The following is a 9,397-nucleotide window of genomic DNA, read 5'->3' as shown; positions in this document are numbered from 1 at the left end:
ATGGTCCCACCAAACGATCCGGCGGCGCGTTGTTGCTGCACCGTGCCAAATGTCGTGTTCATCGCCTGGACACCCGAGTTTTTGACTAATTAAAAATTATGCGATTATGCGAGGGTTCCACGCGGGTTATGGGTCTCCATTTCCCAGCACGGGCGGAGGGAGTAGTTTTTCTAACGCATTTACGAGCGCGACTTTGTTCATTATCTACGCGTCTGGACGCCTACGCCACACCGCGCGACTTGTTGATTTGTGAAAGCATATTTCAGACAGCCGCAGCCGGCCATTTCTCTTCGCTGCACCTCTACTCTCTAGCTGAGGGCTCGCTGGAAGGTACGCGAGATCAGTGCGGGTGAGATAATAATAAAAAAGACAGAAAGCTTTATTATGTGCTACCGAAAGGGCAAAGGCTACGGTGCTTTGGACCATGGCGTTAGAGTTCCACTCGGCGGGAGATCATTTTTTCAATAGCATGCCACGTTGCGTTATCTTGCTGGAGATATGAGGTGTGATAAAATGCGGTTGGAATGCTGAAGTTAAAGGTATGTAAGCTTGCCATCGTTAGTAGTTTAAATTTTAAATTAAAAAGAAAATAATTGAATATTAATCATTTAAGCGTACTTGAAGAATGATGTAATATAAGAAGATGGGTGAAAAAAAACATTTCCCCATCGTTTCAAGGATCAGAAGGAAAGGAGTTAGCAGAACGTAGTTTCGATCTACGGACCTCTGGGTTATGGGCCCAGCACGCTTCCACTGCGCCACTCTGCTCTTGATGCGATAAAACACGAAGTATCCTAACAAGAGCGGCATATGTTGTCTATAAACGCATCTAATTTCCTGCTGTAATAGAAATATAACAGACAATCAGAAAGATCGATAAAGTATAAAGTATACTGAGTGTGAAGAAGCTTAAAGGTCACATCCTGGTAACCATTACACTAAAGTTTTGTGAGATTTCACACTCTTATGGCGGATTGTGTGATATATCAAACAGAAAATTTATTTTATTGACAACGTGTCTTCAAGCTTAAACGTGTGTTGGCATGTTCGTTATGCCCAAAACAAAAATATCCAAGCGCAACCAGACCTCGTTATGTTTGGCGTTCCTTCTTTCTTCCTTCGAACGCCGTTTGCATGTCATCGGCTCATGTTAGCCGCACACTCCTTCGCTGCTTCTCGCATCCCTCCGCCTCGATCGGTGACTTTCGGGCGAAAATTTTTAATTAACATCAACTGCACCACCGCATTACCATTTTAATCGACACAGCAAAGTGGCCCATGTTTTCGGCTTGTTCGAACATCGTATCATTAGACCCGACGCGGGCGCATCATCGCATCGTTAACCGGCCGCCATCGGGTGAAGGTCAAGCCCTTATTTGGGCTACGCAGCCGCTCGGATGTTTAGCTGACCAATAATTTTTCCCTTTTATTCCCGGCTAATAGCGCTGATGCAATCGAAATGACACCAGCTCATGCACACGCACACAGATGGAAGGGAAAAAAAACAAAACTCAACTCCGAAACAATTACACAAACCGTCGGTTTGCTGGGAAAGAACACGAATGACGATGGCGGAAAAACGTTGCCCTCTGGAGCGTTTCCCGTGCCGGGCCATATCAGTGGGCTCATTTTCACGTCATAATATTGCATTATTTATTGCACAACTGCAGCGCCGACCGGCCCAAGGATGGCACCCGAGCACCGGGGACTGATGATGCTGCACCGGTAAGGTGCGATCGGTACGCGATCGCAACACAACCGGAAGAGGGAAGCACAAAACGGGAACGGGGCCGGGCGAGTGATGCATAAAAATAGACATCCAATAGCACAATCGTAACATAAATCAGTCTCATAAAACGCAGACAATAAACCGCTCGTTGTCACTGCGGTAAGCAAACAAATGCACCGCTGTTTGCAAATGCACCGGAGCAATGGGGGCCCGGGTTTTTTTTTCGCATAAGTTTTCATTGCTCCTTTTTACCTGCGTAATTGTCGGATACTATGAGTACGCGCGCGTGTATATGTGTATGCTTCGCAAGCATGGTGATATTGTGCCAATATGCAACGCACAATGCACTCGCTAATACTCACGCACAAACGGCATCAGGGGCAGGGCGCGGGGACGGGCGGGAAAGTGCACATAAATTTTACGGTTAATGGGAATGCAAATTTTTGTGTTTGAAAAACTACCGAACGGGTTTCGCATCGCAGCCGTGCTTTGCGCAGCGTAATGATAAAACTTTTTCCCCCTTTTTTTGCCGATTACGGCCCGGTGTGTAAAATAGGAAATGGTTTTTATCTCTTTCACGCGCTCTCTGTCTCTCTCTCTCTCTCTCTCTTTCGTTCGGTGTCGTTGTTATTTTTGCACTTATCTGCACCGCTTAATCACTCGACACAAAGTGTAAGCTATCTTGCAGTTAAAGAGCGAAAGGTCATTGAAAGGGCGAACGCATTCAGCAACCGAACTAAGGGAGCAAGAGTCAACGGTGGCAAATGCTATTTAAATTGCCTCTGTCAAGGCCGAACTGATAACTGGCATCGATTGGTAGGGGACATTCATTAGCGTGTGTGTTTCAGGTAACATGTACACATTTAGGTGAAAATATCGCGATATTACATTCAGAAAAGGATTAAAACAGCTTTCAAAAGCAGCGAGCAGATAATTTTACATACATTTCAACGCTGTAATTCGTATTATCAGAGGCTTATCTGTTTAGGGCGCAATCATTAGAAGCCACTCGAACTGCTATTGATTTGAGGTTATGTACAGCATCCTCAATGCATCCGTTTATGTCCTTTTCGACCGCAGCTCATTGATTGGCTTGGTGCCGCTGCATCCCGGTGGAAAGTTCTGGGAAAGTTGTGTCCTTTCCACGAGAGAAGTGAAGCGAAAAAGGAAACCGAAGCCACAAAAAAAAAACACCACCACCGACAATCTGCTGCTCGCCGGCCACACGGCAACGGAAACCTGCATTCCTTTTCCTGCATAAATCATGCCACCGGGCCCTCTCCTGGCTCCACGGACACGAATCCTTTCCCGGGGCGCAGTGATCTGACCGCGACCGGCCACAGATCCGGCAGGCTGTCTTCGACATCGGGGCAGAAACCGGAGCGCAAAAGAAATGGGCCTGCCGCAGACCGGGACCACGAGGACGGGGGCCCGGAAAAAAATATATATACGAGCGTTGCAATGCGGGAAAGGACTCGCTGGATCGTACCGGAGACACCGAACGAAACGGCGGAAACGCCGGCAGGATGCAGGCGAAGAAGCGCACCGTGGTACCGCAATTACACGACATCGCGAGGGGCAAAGGAAGAAGGAAGAAAAAAAAAGGAAAGTAAACCCCTTAAAATTTCACCTTTCGACCGAACTGCGTGGCTGCGTGAGAATGAGGACAAAGGAAAGGTTTATCTTTGATTGAGAGCAGCTGTTTTTCGGTGCGTTTCGGGGTCCGCTTCTCTTATTAGTCGTAACGACGTGAAATTACAGAGCCGTCGTCGGTTGCATGTGCGCCAGGTTCCGATGACAACCGATGCGCCAGGACACCGGTGCCGCCCAAGGGACAAGGACGACGGCGTCCGTAGCGACGATGATGGTCGTCCGATGTGACCGGTTTTCTCGTCGGCTTGAGACCAGGCTGCCCATCGAAGGCGAATGCAGCGAATGCACGCGCGGTTATTAAGTTAATCATAGAAATAAGACCCCATACTAGGCGCGAATGGGTGCCGATGCCGAAAGCGATCGACAGATCGACCCCATCTGGTCCGCGGAACTGTCTGGTCTGACTGCGAGTGCGGATTATTCCGATGATTTCCGATGTAGACTTTCGAGTGATTAAGACATGACCGGATCAAACGGATGAAAATGTTGATTAGCTCTCGACGATCCATTTTAAAATGGAAGGGGCGATCACTGGACGATCTTTCAGCCCACTCTTAACTGCATTTGGGCCACGAGCTGTTAACTTTTGAAGGGTACTTCACTCAGCAAGCCATGAATGGTTAACGAAACCCCAAAATCGACCCGAAAGCGGCATGAAATTTCATCCCTAGGGCGACCGACTTTCTTGCTGCACCGAGAGTCCCCATTTCTGCGCAGTAAAAGTACCCAACAAGCCTGATCATGCTGCAGCAACCTGCACCTGTTTATTCGGGGATGCATTTTTCACGCATCGTGCTCGCTCGCGCTTTCTCCCAGGGGTTCGTTCTCTTGCAGTGGCTGCTCAGCCACTCAGACCCCAGCTTTAAGGTGATGGATTTTTCTGCCACTTTCAGCCACCGGGAAAGGACCGATCGCCGGCAGGATGGGCCCGATCCAGGACGCACTGTACCAATTGGCCGCATAATCAGGCTACTCGATCGTTTTTGGGGGATTTTATTTTTTTGTTGTTGCTGCGTTTATTGGTCCTTTTGCCATGGCCACGAACGGGATGGCAATACACGCGAGGTGTGCCCGGTGAAAGCGACGATTTCGGCAAAAAGGAGAGAACGAAAAACGCAGCCCAAGACGAGTGGCTTCGAAAATTTCGGTCAGCCGGCTCGAAGCCCGGGACTGGTTTCCTTTCGGGTCCGCCGATTCGAGTGCCGATTTCCATTCGCCGGAACGGTAAAAGCGGTGCAGCGGTTGTTTACGACGCGATTCAAGCTGACCGGTCCCGGTTGGGCGCAACGCTGCACTTCGCGCCCGGTGCATCCCACCGCATCCGAGTGCATCCGAGCCGTATTTGGTCCTTGCGAGATTTTTTCTCTTCCCCTCGTTGCTGCATGTTATTTTCCGGCACGGTACACTTTCGGTGCACCGTAATGGATAATGGGGCAGGGGAATAAAATAAATCGCACACCGGAAGGAATTGCGATCCGGGAACCGTGTGTGTGTGTGTGCGATCAACCACTTTTACCGCAGCGTTCTCGTATTTCCTTTCCCGTGCTTCCCTGTTTGATCGTCAAGAGAGACAGGATAAAATAACAACGCATGCATGTAAGGAGCTCTCTCGAATGAAGAAAAAAAAAAAGAGCAAATGGGTTGAGATTCGTTTTACTTTCCTTTTTTGGGCGTCCAAACGGCCGGGCAGATTTTGGGCGTCTTGTGTGCTGCCACCTACGGCAAAAGGAACACGGTGGGCAGCTGCTGCCAAAGGGAAGCCATTTTACGAACTGACCCAAAGGGCGCGGTTCCAGCCGAAGCGACGGATCCAATGTGACCTAAATTCGAGCCTCGCGTGGTGGTGGTCCGCATCTGGTAGAGGAAAAGGTCCATCGAAAAGGCGCGGAAAAAGAAACGCAACATACGCGTACGCATTTCCACGAACGATTCGATCAAACGCACTGCAAACGGGCGGCAAACGGCACTAGACAAACTCGCTGGGCGACCTCGCCACGCACCAGTTTTCAAGTGACGAAACGCTAATTGACAGCTTTTCGGAGAGGAGCCGTTGCGTCGAAAACCAGCGCTCGCTCTTTTAATTAAATGTTTATTTTGGCGCCCACGGGGTTTGCGCTCTCGAGCGAGACGACACTCGGGAAAAGAAAGGGCGTCGTGGAGACGTCTGGGAGGCGTGCTGGTGTGACGGAAGGGCCAAAGGGCAGCACGTGTAGGACGAAGCCGTTAGTCTGAGAGTCGAGGGTGCGTGTTGATGGCGATGGTGTAACCCATTCAAATAGGCACCCGAAAATGCGGCCGTTTTGTGGATGTTGGGCTCAAGGGTTGACCCAGTGGGCGTTCGATCGCGTAGGAGATCACGTGTAAGTGAAATGTCTTTTTAATAGATCACGGGCGATAAGCTTGTGATGAATTTTTGAGAGATCGCAAGACATTCGTCAGTCTTTTGAGAGATCGAACTTCTTAGTATGCAAATTTTAAGCCAACTTCTTCGATCGATCAACAGCAACAGCATGCTATGGTTGCAGAATGCCTTCGACTCATCTTCGCAACCAACGAACCGTTCTTTGTCTGCGTTCTCGCGTCATAACCCAGAAAGGCCACTTCTCTGAGACGCTTTCAGCCAGCCTGTGCATTCAAAAACGTGCTGAATAACGACGCCCATAGCAGCCCCTTCTTAAGACACGCACAAAGCCACCCTCGGGAATCTGCCCCTTCTTCAAACGCACTCCCGCTTCTCAAAAGCGGCGTGTTGTCGTTTTAATTTTCCCCTTCACTGTGTCTCTCCGTGGCGCGTTTTTGTTCCCTCCCGCGAGACTTGCTATCTTTTCTAATTTATCTCTCATCAAACAAGCGACCAGAACGTTTGCCAGACACCGGGAACACCCCCGGTAACCGATCGCCAGCGTTTTTGATCCCTCATTACGTTGACTGACACTTCTTGCCCGCGCGGGGTCGATTATTCTAACCCCCCGCCGAACCGGCGAAAAGACACCCTTCGGCGTGTGCCGCCAGCAAAGCCAAAGAAAAGCGAATAAAAAAGGAACTGGGTTAATATCGCGCTTCGGCTCCGGGCGTCCGGGCGAAGTGTTGGTTCCCAAAATTGTTCTCGCCACCATTGAGCGAACGGACCTAAAAACCCCCGGACAAACCCGTTGGGCCATTACATTACATTGCCACTGGCGCGGATGTGCATTCGCGTTTCGGGGTCAAACCGCCCGCGGTGTCGATCGTTACTTTCGCTCGCTTGCGTTCCCGCAGGGCGCTTATCTGCTTCGATCGACACTTTTCCATTATCAATTTGTCAGCGTGTTTGCCGACGCGGGTGGGGTCGGATGGAAAAGCGAGCAAAGGGAGAAGTGCATATGTTGCTGCGATCGCAGCAACCTCCCCCCAACCGATCGAGCGATCTGGCGAAGAATGGTTCGCTCGAACGAACCAGCATAAATTCTCCCCAGGGGTCAACGCGCGGGCGTGTAACGTGATATCGGGCGAAAAAACGAGGGGCACACAAGGAATTACCGGGCCACGAGTTACGCAAGGGTGCACACTTTGGTGTGCCTTTGTTCGCGCTTAGAAGTGGCAGCCCCGTTTGGAGGAGGTCACCCACTGAAAGGTTAAACTAATACGTGAAAGAGAAGAGCCTGACCGGGCAGGAGCACACGCAGGCTTAAGAAATGTGACTCAACCGAGTGCCGGGTGTTTGTGGTGCACGGTTAATGCCGTCCTAAGCCAATTTGCATTCGAAAGTGCACCCTCGAGTGCGTGAGTTCCTTCACGCGTTTTGAGTTGAGCCCTTTCGTCGGCGTGTTGATGAGCTTCCAACCAAACATCGAGCTGGCGTTTGAATTTGCCAACGGTCGGGACGGGTTTACGCATCCAATTAATGGTCCGTTTTGAGATCGGTAGGGCCTCGGCAGTTAATGGGTTCAGCTTCAGGGGCCCACGAGAGTCGTCAAATCAACCATTAAGCTTCCGATGGCGAAGTCCGCACAATCTGTAGCCCCGTGATCGCGTGCAACCGGCGATCGTAAACGCGAGCCTTCCAGCCTATCGTCATTATCAAATCGAGATAAGACGCAAAATAGGGAAAAGAAAGTCGTCCGCTCGAAGGGAACGAAGGAACGCAACGCCATCGGGCAGGAAATGGCCCGATACGGGGGTCGTAAAACCGTTCGCGAAGCTGTATCGCGGAGGATCGCGAACTTGGGGGATGCGTTGTGAGCGCCCTCTATCGGCCACGAAAAACACCCGCTGAGAACACAGCGCTTGATGCCGCAGGGCTATAAAATCGTATCGAAAAACCCTTCCAAAACCCGTACCCGTGCTCGGTACGTTTCGAGCGAAATGGTTCGAAAAGGGCAATAACTGAAAAGAGAGAGAGAGACAGAGAGAAAGAGCAGAAGAAAAGTAGGAAAATCGTCAAGCCACCGAAAAGATGCCACGGCTGGCTCTCGGAGGCTCAGAGGGTTTGTGACCAAAGAAGGCGACCGGTGGCGGAGAAGTCGCTGGCCCGAAAACGGGCCCCACCGGAGAAGGTGCAGCATGAAAACACAATGTTGAATGTAAACAACATCAACCTGTTCCGCGCCGTCGTTGGTGAGGTCTTTGGTCTCGCGTCTCGGGAGACGACGAACGGCGAGATGAGAAAAAGAAAAGAAAAGCCACACCGGACAGCCTCTGCCTTAGCGTCACCGTCCGGGTGTGTCCAGAGCGCTCCGGTCACTGACCACGACGAACGGCGACGATCTGCCAACGCCACGCCGGTGGATAACTGGTATAACAGGAATGGAAGGAAACATAAACATCGCTTCATTCGTTCGCGTACGCACCGGCCGTTCTTCTTGAGGGCCGTTCTGGCTCCAAACGCTCGGAGGGTTTTGCGTTTTGTGCCCTCGAGAAACTCGGGGCCCGTTTTGTTGGGGCCGAATTTCTCCCGTTCGCGGGCTGCAGCATGTCCTTAAATCGAAACAAGTTGAACGATCGCTCGGTGGAGTGCCCTTTTCGGTAGCGGTAGTAAAATGGTCGTGGTCGTGGCGTTTTTCTTTCCTTCCGTAAGGAAGCTGCCTCCAAGAAATTGTCCGTGCTGCTTGTCGTATCGCAAAACGGGAGACAGATTTCAGCGTCAGTGAATGGCTGGTCCCGCGGAATGGTAGTAAAAATCGTAAAAACATCAACCCAAGGTGGGTCATTGTTTGTTTCGGGAAAGGCAAACACCTCACAGCACACATGGCTGTTTACGTTCGCCAACCTGTCTGCTTGTTTGAAAAGCTCTGAAGCTGATCTAGTGCTGCCGTGGCTGCGAGAGAGAGAGTGATGCGTCCATTAAAATGCCCTTCTTGTCGTGTTTTCGACCCCTAAATTTCCTACCCCAAAAGCCACGACAACACACCTCTCTAGGGGATGAAGTTGTACACCACTGTACACTACCCTCAGGCGCTGACCAATGGGACGCTTTCGTCCCCGCGATCAGATAATCGAACGTGAAGAAATATCGTCTTCATTACGGTTGCTCCCGGTACGGTACGGTGTCTGCGCTTTCTGGTGTCTTTTTGTGTCTTGATTCGGATCGGAATCGGACTCCTAATGACACGCCCGGAGGCAGCAGTGAGCGTGCAGGTTTTTTTTTCCATGCGCGCGCGCGTTTCCCAGCGCATTCCAGCGTTTGGGGCAAGGCACGTTTAATGAAGCGTCACATGCTGACCATCGTTACGGTGCGCAACTCGTTCATGGGACCCATGGTTGGGGTTTGATCTTGGGCGCAAGATATCGTATCCCAAACCCTGAGCTTGAGGCTGAAGTCGGAGCTTGGGATGAATTCGGGAAGCCATAATCTCACGCTCAACCGACGGGACTCTTTTACAGAAAGATCACATTCGATGGATCTCAGAACGCCAACACGAGGTCCTATCGGGTTGATTCCCGAGAAAGACAAGCCATATGTGTCCATCCAGTTCCTCTTCGATGCCTGTTTACCATGCTACGGAAGCTTCAATAATCTCCGGTGCCGTATTGACT

The 9,397-nt window shown here is 50.8% G+C and overlaps 1 non-coding gene across 1 annotated transcript; it reads right to left on the bottom strand.

The window, feature by feature from the left end:
- Positions 1–696: 696 nt before the first annotated feature.
- Positions 697–768, bottom strand: Trnam-cau (transfer RNA methionine (anticodon CAU)). The gene has a single exon. It is a non-coding gene; the product is annotated as a tRNA-Met (tRNA).
- Positions 769–9,397: the final 8,629 nt, after the last annotated feature.

This window comes from Anopheles nili, chromosome 3, assembly GCF_943737925.1.
Source record: "Anopheles nili chromosome 3, idAnoNiliSN_F5_01, whole genome shotgun sequence".
Taxonomy (NCBI): Eukaryota; Metazoa; Arthropoda; class Insecta; order Diptera; family Culicidae; genus Anopheles; species Anopheles nili.
Note: the sequence above shows the minus strand (reverse complement) of the source record. Positions and strands in the feature narration are given on the sequence as shown.